Source organism: Globicephala melas, chromosome 18 (assembly GCF_963455315.2).
Source record: "Globicephala melas chromosome 18, mGloMel1.2, whole genome shotgun sequence".
Lineage (NCBI taxonomy): Eukaryota > Metazoa > Chordata > Mammalia > Artiodactyla > Delphinidae > Globicephala > Globicephala melas.
The window spans coordinates 58,701,850-58,715,632 of record NC_083331.1 but is presented as its reverse complement, the minus strand read 5'-3'; positions in this window follow the sequence as shown (position 1 = coordinate 58,715,632).

The following is a 13,783-nucleotide window of genomic DNA, read 5'->3' as shown; positions in this document are numbered from 1 at the left end:
AATAATGGGTAGCATGAGTAAATCATGTATCTTTCTATCTTGGAATTCTATACAGAAATAAAAAAGATTAAATTACTAGTTGGTACATATGGAGTGAAACTCGCGTATATAATGTTGGTGAATGAAGTGAAATAAAAAAGAGTTTATGGGGCTTCCCCGGTGGCGCAGTGGTTGAGAGTCTGCCTGCCGATGCAGGGGACACGGGTGCGTGCCCCGGTCCAGGAGGATCCCACATGCCGCGGAGCAGCTGGGCCCGTGGGCCATGGCCGCTGAGCCTGCGCGTCCGGAGCCTGTTCTCCGCAACGGGAGAGGCCACAACGGTGAGAGGCCCACATACCACACACAAAAAAAAGAAAGAGTTTATGTTGTGTGATTCTATTTATATTAAGTCAAGTATAGACAAATGTATATATGCATATATATACATATATATACATATGTACGTATGTATATATGTATACATATATGCATATATATTCTTTTTCAGATTCTTTTCCATTATACGTTATTATAAGATACTAAATATAGTTCCCTGTGCTATACAGTAGGTCCTTTTTGTTTATCTGTTTTATGTATAGTAGTGTGTATATATACCAAAGGGGAAAGGGTGGAGGATAAATTAGGAGTGTGGGATTAACATATAAAATAACGCTTTTGACAAGTGGAGAATTTCCTCATTCCACAGCTCACAGAGTAAATTATATAAAGCTGTATTTTATAAAACACAGATTAATGTACCACTGTGAACTACATTTATTCATGGTTAGTTTCCATTTTCCATTAGTGTAATATTATATTAAAACCATAAAATATTTTAGGCAAGAATGCAGTTTACTTTTAAAAGGAAATTAGCACCATCTTCCACTGTAATCCTATCCATTAGTATCTTACTCAGAGTATGGTATTATAAAAAAAAGTTTCTAATAAAGTATAAAATTTCAGATTTATAAGAACTCTATCATGGTGTGAGATTCTACTATGCTTCAAATCAATGAATATTACCTACATCAGACCTGAACACCTTGAACAATAAAAATACAATCATTTTCCATAGCATTAGACTTCAAATACTTTTAATATGTGGAAAGTATAAGATACGGAAATAAAATTCATTAACACATAATAGTAGAAGGAATTTGATCCTAGTTTTTGGAGACTCTTGGAGAATGAAAATTATATAGAGAGTGCCAGTTGTGTGTCAGGCACAATTCCTTATCCTAGAAAAGTAACGTATCACTTAATCTAATAATAATTATAGTATGTATTATTATCCTTTCCAGAGATGGGTAAATTTAATTAAGAAAAATTAACACCCATACTTAAAAGAAATCCTCACACCTTCTATTTATAATGACACATGGAAAAAATTTATCCTGTGGCCATTATAGACAAGTTCCACACCTTTTACAACATTAGTAGTGTAATTATTAATATTGCTTCTACCAGGAATCTTCCAAAATGGCATATTTGGGAGAAATTAGATTAAAAAATTCTTGGCTCATTTTATTAAAAGTAATGTTTTCTTTTTTTGTTAAGTCTGTGCAATTTGGAGCAAGCCAAAACATCTGAGAATAAATCTTAATTAATTTTCTTCTTAATTATACCTCATCAGAAAAAATGTAAATTTAAATTGGAACATAGATAAAAATTTTACTCACATTGTAGTCAAGAACAGAGAACATTCTTAGCCTCTGATATTTGATACTGTAGAGTAAACACCATTTTACTTAAGAGTTTTCAAATAAGGGACAAGGGAAAACAGCCAGAGTCGCCACTTTGTTGGCATTCATCCTTGGTTGTTTCCTTATATCTCTCTCTTAGACATCTTCCTTTCTATCAAAACTCCAAATTGGTTCATAATCTTCCAATTTGCCGTATCTTTCAAAGATGCTCTCTGCCTCTCTTCAGAAACATTTTTTTTTGGCCAAAAATAGTGGTCTTATTTCTCTTAGTGAATGATTGTTTTAGGCAAAGGCATCTGACAAAGTTGTGGCAATTGAGAAGTATAAAACAGTTCAAAGAAAGCAATCTATGAAGGAATTTTTTATTCCTGAAGCAGATAAAATACAGGGATGTTCTTTTATCTGCTTCTTGATCCTGTCCTTTGCATGTGACACCTTGAAATGGGACTGCAGTCTTAGAACTACTTGTAGAGAATAAACATGCTGAGGAGGGCAGAACTGAGGACTACGTTCTTATTTAGCCATGGAATTAACCATACCTGGAATTGCCCTTCCAGACATGTTTTTTAATTTTCTTTAACTTGCAGCCACAAACATCATAACTTTGATTTTTCATTTCTTATGTTGTAAAGGACTACAAAACGAATCCTGTGCCAATTATAGAGTAGATTCTTAGCATTTTAAAGTAGAATACTATAAATATAATTGAAATATTGTTACCATTTTCTTTGACTGGGTGGAGAGACAAAAGGGATCAGTTCAGGAAACAACTTTGCGTGGGTTCTCTTCAAGGAAGGAGAGTATGGTTCCTGTCTAAACAATATTACAAGTGAGTAGTCTCAAAACAGTGTTGGAGGTATTAAGATCAACCTATGAATATTGGTATTTTGTGAGCATAGATAAATATATTTTCATTCTCAAATGTTCAAGAAATTATGTGAAGAACTTAAAGTAGTTATTAAGAGACATGTAAGTGTAGAATTTTTAAATTTAACTTCTTATAAAACTATACTTGACTATGGACTTTTTGATGATACAACTTAATGCTGAAGATAATGAAGTACTCAGTCTGTGCATGACTTCAACTGCAGAAAGCTGAATTGACAATAAACTACTCTTGTTTAGTGTCATCATGTTGAAGTTAGTGTGGAGGTTCACAGAACAGAAAAAGAAATTGCAAAAAGAGAAGCCAAGTGACATTGGCAGAAATTTTGCGAAGAGTATTTAAAAGTGACATATAACTTTTCACGATTCCATATTGCATGTAAATGAGCAGAAGAATATTCTTACTAGCCTAGCTAGAGGTGTGGAAATGTGTGTGTTTGTGTGTGTGTGTGTGTGTATATACACACACAATCATTCTATGGAACCTAAGTTTGTAAATTTCATAAAAAATTAATACTGTTAATTCCTTTTGAGAACTCTGAAAATGTGACTGCACTGAACCTGGATTCCCACGTGGCAGCAATCAGTTGTAGCTGCTTAAAGACTGTCCCCAGTCGGTAGGATATGTACTTCCTCTCCCGTCGGCAGCCACAGTCCTCACTACTCTTTATCACTTCTTAAAACATTAGAATCAATGATCAGCAAAGTGAATCAGTTATACATATACATATATCCATTCTTTTATACTTTTTTTTTCCATGTAAGTTATTCCAGAATAGTGAGTAGAGTTCCTTGTTGCTGTACACCTGAAACTGATACAACATTGTAAATCAGTTATATGCCAATAAAAATAAATAAATAAACAAATAAATAAATAGCATCAATGATCAGCTACTATTTACTTTCATACCCCAACAAGATAAACTCAGTAGCCTGGTACATATGCATGATGTGATTCCAGCCTTGGCCTTGGTCTCTTCGGATTGACGCTTTCAGTGAACTCACCACAGAGATTTTAATTTTGTGTTTGCCCTTTGGCTCTTTATTTCTCTGAGTCTTACTTCCTTCACCTTGGCTCTGTTCAGGACTCCAGAACACCATTTTTTTCCAGTTATCTGCCTCTTTCTGAATTATATACCATATTCAGGCTGGTAATTTGTACCACATTGACTTGATAGTTTAAAAAAAGTATTATGCTTTTTTTTTTTTTTTGAACACTGTTTTCAATAGAAACTAACTGCTGTAAGGATATCCATGTTGAAGCAGGATACCAAATCTTTAAGGGTTGAGAGCGAAAAAGAAGATAGTCAAAGTGAGTTATTTGTTAACGGGAATAGTACCTTGTAAGACCAATTATGTAGCTTTCTCCAGCATCCCCATCATCACTGTTTTCCCTTATACTGCTAACTTTTATTGATTTATCTTTTTCATTTCAATTTGCAGCACACTTGGGTTCCTTTAGAAAATATTTCATCAATGAAAGACTTTATGGAAAAAATCTGCCCCATAAGTAAAATATTTTTATCAATGATTTACATATACTTTCAATTATGTTTAATTTTTTGCTATGTCAGAAGTGTGAAGAAATTTTATAATTAAATATCTACTACTTATATAGCTATATGAATTCAATTATTTATTCAACATACATTTAATGAACTTCTTTGTGAATTGCTGGAATTACTGAAAAGAAGTGGAATATAGCAGCAGAAATAATTTATAATATAATATGGTATGATATGGTATGGTACCTTTACTCTTAAGGCATTCCTTAAATGTTAAATAATTGGCATGAAATTTCTCTTTTATTATTATTAATGGCTAGATAAATTAATTACAAAATTATATTCACATTTGTGAAAACTAAATTAAACAAACCAAATCATAATCTAATTTCAAACAAAATAAATGCATAAATAAGTAACTTAATTCCCTACTTCCTAAGTAGGATAGCCCCACACATAGTCTCTATTCAAAAAAAATTGTAGCTTTAATTTCCAAGGATTGCTCTTATTCTTTTCCCCAATAAATATTCTCATCATTTCTTTTTTTATTTTTTGTTTTAAACTTTTTTTTTTTTTTGCGGTACGTGGGCCTCTCTCTGTTGTGGCCTCTCCCGTTGTGGAGCACAGGCTCCAGATGCGCAGGCCCAGTGGCCATGGCTCACGGGCCCAGCCGCTCCGCAGCATGTGGGATCTTCCCTGACCGGGGCACGAATCTGTGTCCCCTGCATCGGCAGGTGGACTCTCAACCACTGCGCCGCCAGGGAAGCCCTCATCATTTCTTTTATGCACCATTTTCTAAACTTAAATGGACACATTTAGTCTCCGTCTTCCTGTTCCTCTCCTTCCCCTCCTCTCCTTTTCTTCCTCTTCTTTTTCTCCTTCTTCTTTCTCTTGCTCATCTTTGTCCCCCTGCTCCTTCTCTTCCTCTTCTCTTGGTTTGTCACCATGCATTTAGAGTGGTGTCACAAATATCTGTGCAATGTTCAACGGCCTAACCCTTGCAAAGAAAACGTAGTCCTCAAAGAAGGTTCAGCTGAATATCAAGTGAGGAAAAATCAATCAACATGACAAGTAGATGGTTATTGACTATCCAAAGAGATGAAAGAAAGAATGATATATATTTTTGGACTTAAAAGAATAATCACATAAAATTGGTATTAATGATAGAGTCATACAATTTGGTCTATTTCTGCTTTGGGGAGTTATAGAAAAATGATGCTATCATTATTTACAAAAATTATGGGCTACAAAATGGTGAACCTTCATTATACAAAATTTTCATAGTTTGTGTGTGTCTGTGTGTGTGTTTATGTGCATTTAATGTTAACTCATCTCCAGTTTTTGGAGATAAAATTGTCATCATGGCAGAGAAATATAAAAGTTGTTCAAGAGCATATTTGCATGAACCATAGGAAATATTTAGTTGCTCATATGAAGATGGCTTCAAAATAAATAATTGTGAAACAGCATTCAAAGCGTGTTACAGTATAAAAACAAGCATGGCCTGAAAGCCAGAGCACAGAAAAGAAAGAGGAAACACCCATGCTGCCACATACCAGCTTACCGGAAGTTAGCGAATATATGGACTTCATTATCATAAACTGAGCGTTTTGGCTACTAGAGTTTGTTCGTTTTTTGTTTGCTTGCTTGTTTTAGGACATAATGGGAGAAAAAACAGTAGATTTATGCTAGAAGCAACTTTATCTTTTATAAACAAAAGGTACATTAATGATGAGAGCTAATGAGTAAAAGAGGAATATAAGAAAGGGACAGTGATGACAGTAGAGGGCACCTGTACACCTCAGGGTACAAATAAGAGAAGGACAAATAGCAAATGTAGTAGAAAAATTGCGTTTCAGCCGTGGCAGTTTATAGTTGACCTAATGACAAGGTCGAGTATTATGCACTGAGTGTAAAATTAATGTCAGGTCCAAATGGGCTTTTCATCTGGATGGCAGTTGCTAATGCAAAGCATTTTAAAAAGAAGCCATCAGCAACACTTGGGGAAAGATAATTTTGAAAGGAGAAGTAATTCATGTCATTTATTTTAAGAGGGAAAATAAACCGATGAGAGCAATGCTTTCATTTTCACGTTTAATTTTGAAGAAAAAGAGTCAGATGCAGACAAAAGCCATATAGATATCAATAATTATTTCTGTTCACCTGGAACCAGAATAGTAATTTAATTTGTATTAAGGCAAAATTGAACATTTTTCTTTTCGCTGATAAAAGACCTTTGGTATAAGGTCCCAACTTAATCAAAGTAGCATTTAGGATCCTAAAAAAGAAATGGTAAACAATGTAACTTAGATTAATAATACTTGACATATTTACATGAGAGGCAGCTCACCAGCTTTATACCTTCCAGCTCCCTGGAGACCAAATGGGGCCATATGACTAGGTTTTATTGATGAAATTTGAGTGGAAATGGTAAGTGACACTTCTGTGTCGAGGCACTTAGGAAATGAGTCATGCTTCTCTAACTTCTCTTTGCCAACCTGCCACTGAATGAAGAGGTTACAGATGCACTAAGAAATGGAAAGAGTCGTGGCCCCTGAAGCTCATTCACTGACATAGCCACCCTCTTCGACTGAAATGAGAACAAGAATAAACTCTACAGGGCTAAGCTGCTGAACTTTTGGAGTTTTATTTCTCATGCCTAACTGATGTAGCTACAAAAGCAGTATATGTGTTTTCCTTTAAAAATAATGAGTCCCCAAATACTGTTACTGTTCAAGAAGAAACTTTAAAAATCTGAAATATAATACTGTGCTATACTGATTTGGTAAATAAATGTCCATCTTTCAGAATCTTGTAGTTGCACATATGGGTTTAATCAGTCTACTTGGAAGACAGTTAAAAGTAGAGCAGTTTTCTTACAAAATCAGGTTTTTTCTTTCTGATTTTCAATTTTATAAATACCTCTTTCCAATTTTGCATTCAATATATACTTATATATTCTGCGAAACGCTCTGTGTTCACTTTACCCCGTGGAATTTTGATATAAAATATACCAAGTTTGGTACCTGATCAGTTTTATACCATCAAACAAATTGTGAGAGTCTCAAGAATGAGTCCTCTCTTTTTTGAAGACAGAGTAATCACCATTTAGTTCAGTGTCAACAATGTCAAACTCAAATACCAATCCAGAGAAGCAATCAGGCCAAATTGTGTATAAACAGGTTTTGCAAGTAACACTGAGAACTTGATGATAAGGGTTAACTATGCAGAACAACAAGATATCAATGTCAGGAAAGGAGTTTGTTTTCTGAAGATCTAGAACAAAAGAGAGTAAAGCCAAGTTACAGAACTAAAAAGCAGAAAGTAACAGACACACACGCAAAAATTTTAGAAGCGGGAGATCAACAACAGGTTGTTTATTAACTGAGCCCGTAGCCACACTTCTTGTAGTTTTCTCTTCTATCCATCCTTGATTTTATGGTTAACGCACATCTTTTCTGGTCAACCTACTTTCTTTCAAGGCTTTGCTTATTATGAATGCCCCCCAACGCTATTCACATTGTGCAACACCGAGTATGTACAAAGACACATAAGTATTATACAAAAATAACTATTTTATAGATTTTATCTCCAAGCTGTTATTGCTGTTATTGCTGTAAAATGGACTAACATATTTTTTGCCAGCTTCTCATAGAGAATGTCTGAATTCAAGTTGTTCACACTTCTGAAATTACTTCATTCATAGATAAAAAAACAGAAAAAATTCTCTAGAGAAATGTGTTGAGATATATCACATGTTATATTAGGAACCATCCATGCTTAGAACATTTAAAATAATATTTTCTGAGAATAGTGCATTGAAATCAGATATGTAGTATATTCTGTATATGATTTACAGAAAATATCACATTAAATTGCTAAATATTCTTACAGGAGCATTATTGCATTATTAACTATTGTGAAGTAAGATACAGCTTAATGCTAGAAATGTTTTAAAGAATATTTATTAAATCTCTGCTATCTGTATGTACAAACTAATGTGACAACTTTTTAGTCTTTAAAGATATGATATTATAAGAAAGGAGTCAGGAGATTGACTGTTTTAATATAATATTAATAAAATACTTTTTTAAAAGTTGTTAAAGCCTCCAAACAAGAGATGTCACAACACTGGTTATAAATGGGGAGTAGGGGTGGAGTTATCTTATGGAGTATATCTGAAGAACCTAGGAATATATTTTTTCAAATTAACATAACCTAGTCACCTTTTTTTTTCTTCTGTGGATCCTTAGTAAACTTTTCCAGTGAAAAGGAAAGCTGTAGTTGACTGATGTTCCTAGGGAATTATGATTGTTCTTCTGCCCTTTTCAAGAGCACGGTTTGTTTTAAGATTTGAGGAAGTTTCCTTTGCATGGATTAACTTGTAAGAAATGGGCCATGTAGTGATGGGAGAATGTGTTATAGATTGGATGGACTAATGGTAGTATATGGGTAGCACAGAGAGAAGTTACTTATTTTTGCATATTTGATGATTGCGCTAAGAAAATGCATTTGAAAGGATTCAGATGAATTGGCTGTTTTCTATAATTATTAATTTTAAATTTGTATTCTTTATTGTGATTCATAAATGAAGAGATTTTGTAATTAAATCTCTCTAACTTAGCAAATGGAGAGAAGATATTTTCCGAGTTACTTGGGATAAATGTTTATTTCCGGGCTTCCCTGGTGTGCAGTGGTTGAGAGTCCACCTGCCGATGCAGGGGACACAGGCTCGTGCCCCAGTCCGGGAATATCCCACATGCCGCAGAGCGGCTGGGCCCGTGAGCCATGGCCGCTGAGCCTGCGCGTCCGGAGCCTGTGCTCCGCAACGGGAGAGGCCACAACAGTGAGAGGCCCGCGTACCGCAAAAAAAAAATAAAAAATAAAATGTTTATTTCCAAGTTATTTGGGATAATTGTTTATTAACTGATGAAATCTTAATTTTCTTCAGGAAAAAAGTGGCAGATTTTCTTTATATACTGTATCATTTAGTCTTTACAGCCCTCTAAGCCTTCTAAGGCAGTGGTCCTCAACCTTTTTGGCACCAGGGACCGGTTTTGTAGAAGACAGTTTTTCCACGGAATGGGTGGGGGATGGTTCAGACGGTAATGCGAGTGGTGGGGAGCGACGGGGAGTGATGGGGAGCGGCAGACGAAGCTTCGCTCGCTTGCCCGCTGCTCACCTCCTGCTGTGCGGCCCGGTTCCTAACAGGCCGCGGACTGGTACCGCAGGGGAGGAGTTAGGGACCCCTGTTCTAAGGCATGTCTGAATGCTTCGAGAAGGACGTCACTGTTAGAGACAATGTACATGCATGAGGAAGAAAAGAGAGGAAATAAATGAGGATCTTGACCAGGCAGAAGTGAATGGAATGCAGGGCAGATGCAGAAGGTAGCAGCAGATGGACTGCATTGCATATGAAGAAGAATTCACCTTTGATAAATGCAATCACTTGTGCTATTTTGAATCAGGAGGAAAGAAAGTGATAAGGATGAAAGCAAGTAGAGTTATAGATTTGGAGCCTGAAAGTGGAGAAAGTTTCTTGCTAATTATCTGTAATCTTCATGGTATGTGAGACTAAGAGGAAAGGAAGGCCAAAAAGTAAGATTTAAGTAGAATAGAGAAGATATAACCAAGTTATTTTAGAAAATTAGGAAAAGAAATGACCAAAGAAATGTGGCAATGTGGCAAAATTTCCTTTATTTGTCGAGGACTCAGTTGAGGTTGCTGATTTATATTTTACTTATTGTGCTGTTCACATAGTAATAAGCTCCCCAAGCCAGAGGGGGAGGATGACTGGAAATAACCAGGGCCGTGGATAGACTATATGCGTACATCAGAAAAGAAAGGAGGAGACAGGTAAAGGTATTTGCGAGGCAGTCTAATGGTAGAAACTAATTAAAGTTATGTGATTTTTATTCAGTAGGTTTTAATAGTAAACCTAACAGAATTATGTAGACACTAGTGATGTTAGACTGAAATATGAATGAGATGTGTGAGATGAAAATATGCTACACTGATCACAAAAAGTCAGCAAACAATAAAACATAAATGTATGGAATTTTGAAAGTTGTATTATGACCTCCTTAATTACACAATATACCTATATACAGAAATACAATGATTACTGACAAGTTTTATTTAAAAATGCAACATAAGCCCCAAGTTCTGTTAAAAGTAACCTTCAAAGGTTTCTGTAATCCAGCTTAATAACAAGAACTAAAATCACCTTCTGGAATGGTGAACAAATGAGTGTTTTATGCAAGCATGTTTGGGGGAATTTTTGAGCAAAATTTTATGTTTTCAGCCACGTTTTATCATAGTTTGACCAAAGTTGAAAGGGGTATGAATCAATCAGGCAAGATTAGGTGATAACAAAGATGCCCAAACACTTAGTGGCTTAAAGTTTAAAATTTAAAAAAAAGGTTGCCTTTGTTTGTCTTTATTTTTCTTTCTTAATTCCTTATGCAAGTCACATATTTAAAAGAGTTATTTTTAAAAGTCTCTGATGTGTGTCATTGTTATCCTCGCAAAGTAGCTGCTCTTAGAAATATTGCCTCAGGAGGAAAAAATAATGTTAGAAAACATCCTCTGGATTTTAAATAATCCACCTAGAAATGAGACAAACCACTTCTGCTCACATTTCACTGAAAATAATCACGAGAAGAAAATATAATTTCAAGAGGATGGGAAAGTGCAAACGTAGAATGACTGAAGAGAAAAAGAGCCAGCATGTTTGTGAAGAAGTCTAACGTGTATTAGACACCCTGTAAAATAAAAGACATTGAAACTTCTTATTGTGTATATGTCCAAACTCTGAGGTAAACATTAATTTTTCTGTGTGTCTTCCTGGTTAGAAAAATTAATTTACTTTCTTGGTTTCTCATATCAATGGAACATCAAAGTTGAATTTGGAATTCAAGGCTGCCATTTAGCAATTGGTTGAGAAAAAAATATTTTATTGTCTCAAAGTTAAAAATGGAGAAAGATTCCTTGTAGAGTTAACTGAATGCAAATGGTACTATAAATTTGATGCCAGCTCTATTGAAAATAAATTCCACATTTATGTGCTTCTGTAATTAGTTCCAATCAGCATGCTATAAATATGTAACGGTTTTACCCATCTATCACTTGCATCTCCAGTTTAAAGCTCTTCAGTTGAAATGACAAACACAAATTCTGAGCAGGGTTTACGTCGGTGTAAATTTGTCTAAGATTGAAATAAAAGGTATAGACAACTCCTTATTTTCTTGAGTTTTAAAACCTTATTTTTCCTTTTACTAAATATAGTTATCATTGTTCTCTAAAATCAGAGAAAACTAAAAGAAGTAGTTTTAAATTAAATTTGAAAATAAAGAAATTTTGATTGTCATGGAAGCTTGAGAGATAGGGCTAAATCCTCATTATTAGTCATCTAAAGGTTTACCCATGACAGTGGTAGCGGAATAGGAAGAGAAAGGCTGCTTATTAAATATGTAGCTGAAAGTATTGAGTTTCCCATAGTGCTTTACCTTTCTCTTATAGCCTAGCTCTCCTATTTAAGTCAATAGTTTTCAACATTTTTGCAACCATAAAACACATAAGAAGTCTGATGCACCTCCAGCAGCAGCAATGCTGCACTTTTGCAGTGAACCTCTTAGAAGTTTAGAGGCTGGATAGGGAACATCACTGAAGCGGTGTTTTGCATTTCAAAATTCCCTCAGGAGAGTGATGCTTAAAAACATGCAGTTGAAAATTCTCTCCTCAGGGAATTCTGAGATCCTCAGCTTTATTAACTCATTTATTTCAGTTGAGAGTAAGTGAAAACTATTCCAACACTAATCTTCTTCCTATATAAAGTAGAAAGTCAGGAATGGAAATTTCAGTGAATTCATATTCTGACATTGTCAGAATGTCATGTTCAAGAATTTACTAATAGTTTCAAGTCTCTGTCATCAGAAATGACTGGGTAAATAAATAATCCCCATCAACAACAACAAAAAACAACTAGGAATAGAAAGTAACTATTGCAGTATGCTTGGGCTAGGCAAGCATAGATATAATCTAACAGATACATGTGCAGGACGTGAATTTATTCTAGTTTAGTTAATGAGATTTTGATCTCAAAACCAGTTTAAATTTGGTGTAATTTTGTGTGCGAGGACCTCATTTTTATAGATACTAGAGACATCCGAAGATACTGTATTATTTAGAATCTTTCTTAATATCTCAATATAAAATAAATTAACATTTTCTGAGGTGTCCACTGCCCATTCATTCGTTCATTTAGACTGAACTTATTTAGTGCCTGCTATGTTCAGGCTTTGGTAATAAAAAGGTTAGAAAAAATGAGACATTCTACCCTTTGACAGTTCACAGCCTAGTGGCAGAAGATAAATAGTCATCCAAATAATTAAAAATCACAAAATACAGATAATTGTTATAAAAACAAAGCTATAAATTACTGCTTTAAAAGCATATAAAGCACAACTCACTAGTTTGGAAGATGAGGGAAGGTTTACTGCAAAAGTGACTTTTAGCTGTAATATAAAGAATTTTTAAAAGTTAAGTACATAAAGTTCAATGTTGGGGAAGCAGAGCTCTGCACAGAGAATTTCTAGAAGAAGAAAAATATACATGAAAGCAGATGAAGAGCATGGAATGTTTCAGGACCCCACACCAAGGCAGTGAGACCTGAGCGTTCAAGCTGGAAAAGGAAAAATGGGAGATAAAAGTAGGATGTTTTACAAGGACTAGAAATACTGGGTCTCAAAGGCCAGTTTGAAGGTGTGTGTTTTGGGCCTATGAATAATGAGAAGTAAAACAGGTTTTATAAATTTAATGATATTATTATATTTGCATTAAAAAATAGCTTTGTTTGCAATGTAGGGAACCAGTCGGCTTTTGTCACTTATAAAATACAGCTTTTCCATCACCATGCAGTAATCACCATTGTTGCTATTTTGATTTAAAATGATTAACTTAAAAGTGAAAATTAGCAAAAAAAATTGCACAGGAAGAGACATCTACAAAGTTTTTAACTTTTATTTTTTATTGGAAACTATTTTGGAGTATTTTTATACCTACTGTGGTACAGTAGTTTTTGTGAAACTCGTAAGATATGTTGTTGACAAACCCACTACATATCATATCATATTATATTACATTTTATATTGCATAATATTAGAATACATATGTTATGTAACATTAGAATATATATTACAATAAAGATTTATCTCCGTATTTATACTGAAGTAAACATTTTTGTTAAATGATTATTAAATTTTCCAAGGGGTACAAATCAATAGAGGCTATCTTATTATTGGTTTATCATTAATACAGAGATCAAAATGTAAAAACAATCTAATTCTCATCTAATTTGGCAATGGTCACATTAGTTCAAACAACATAAAAACATGTAATTTTAAATTGTTTTCAAAGTGTTAATAAAATGTAATGTGTGAAAATCTTGTGCTGCTTTACTCTCATTTTAAAGAAAAAGTTAATTTTGATAAGTAAATGGTGGAGTTCAAAAGTCAAATTTTCACTCTTTGACTAGTGTAAAAAGAAGTAATGAAGATTCAGGAACCGTCCTCAAAAACCTCTGTTCACATATTCTGGAAAGCCAAGAACGACTTCCAGATGAGGGCATAATTGTCCATTTTATGATTTCTTATAACATGAGCTTTCTCACACTTGGCAGTCTCCAGTAATACATTAAGTCATGACAGGTAT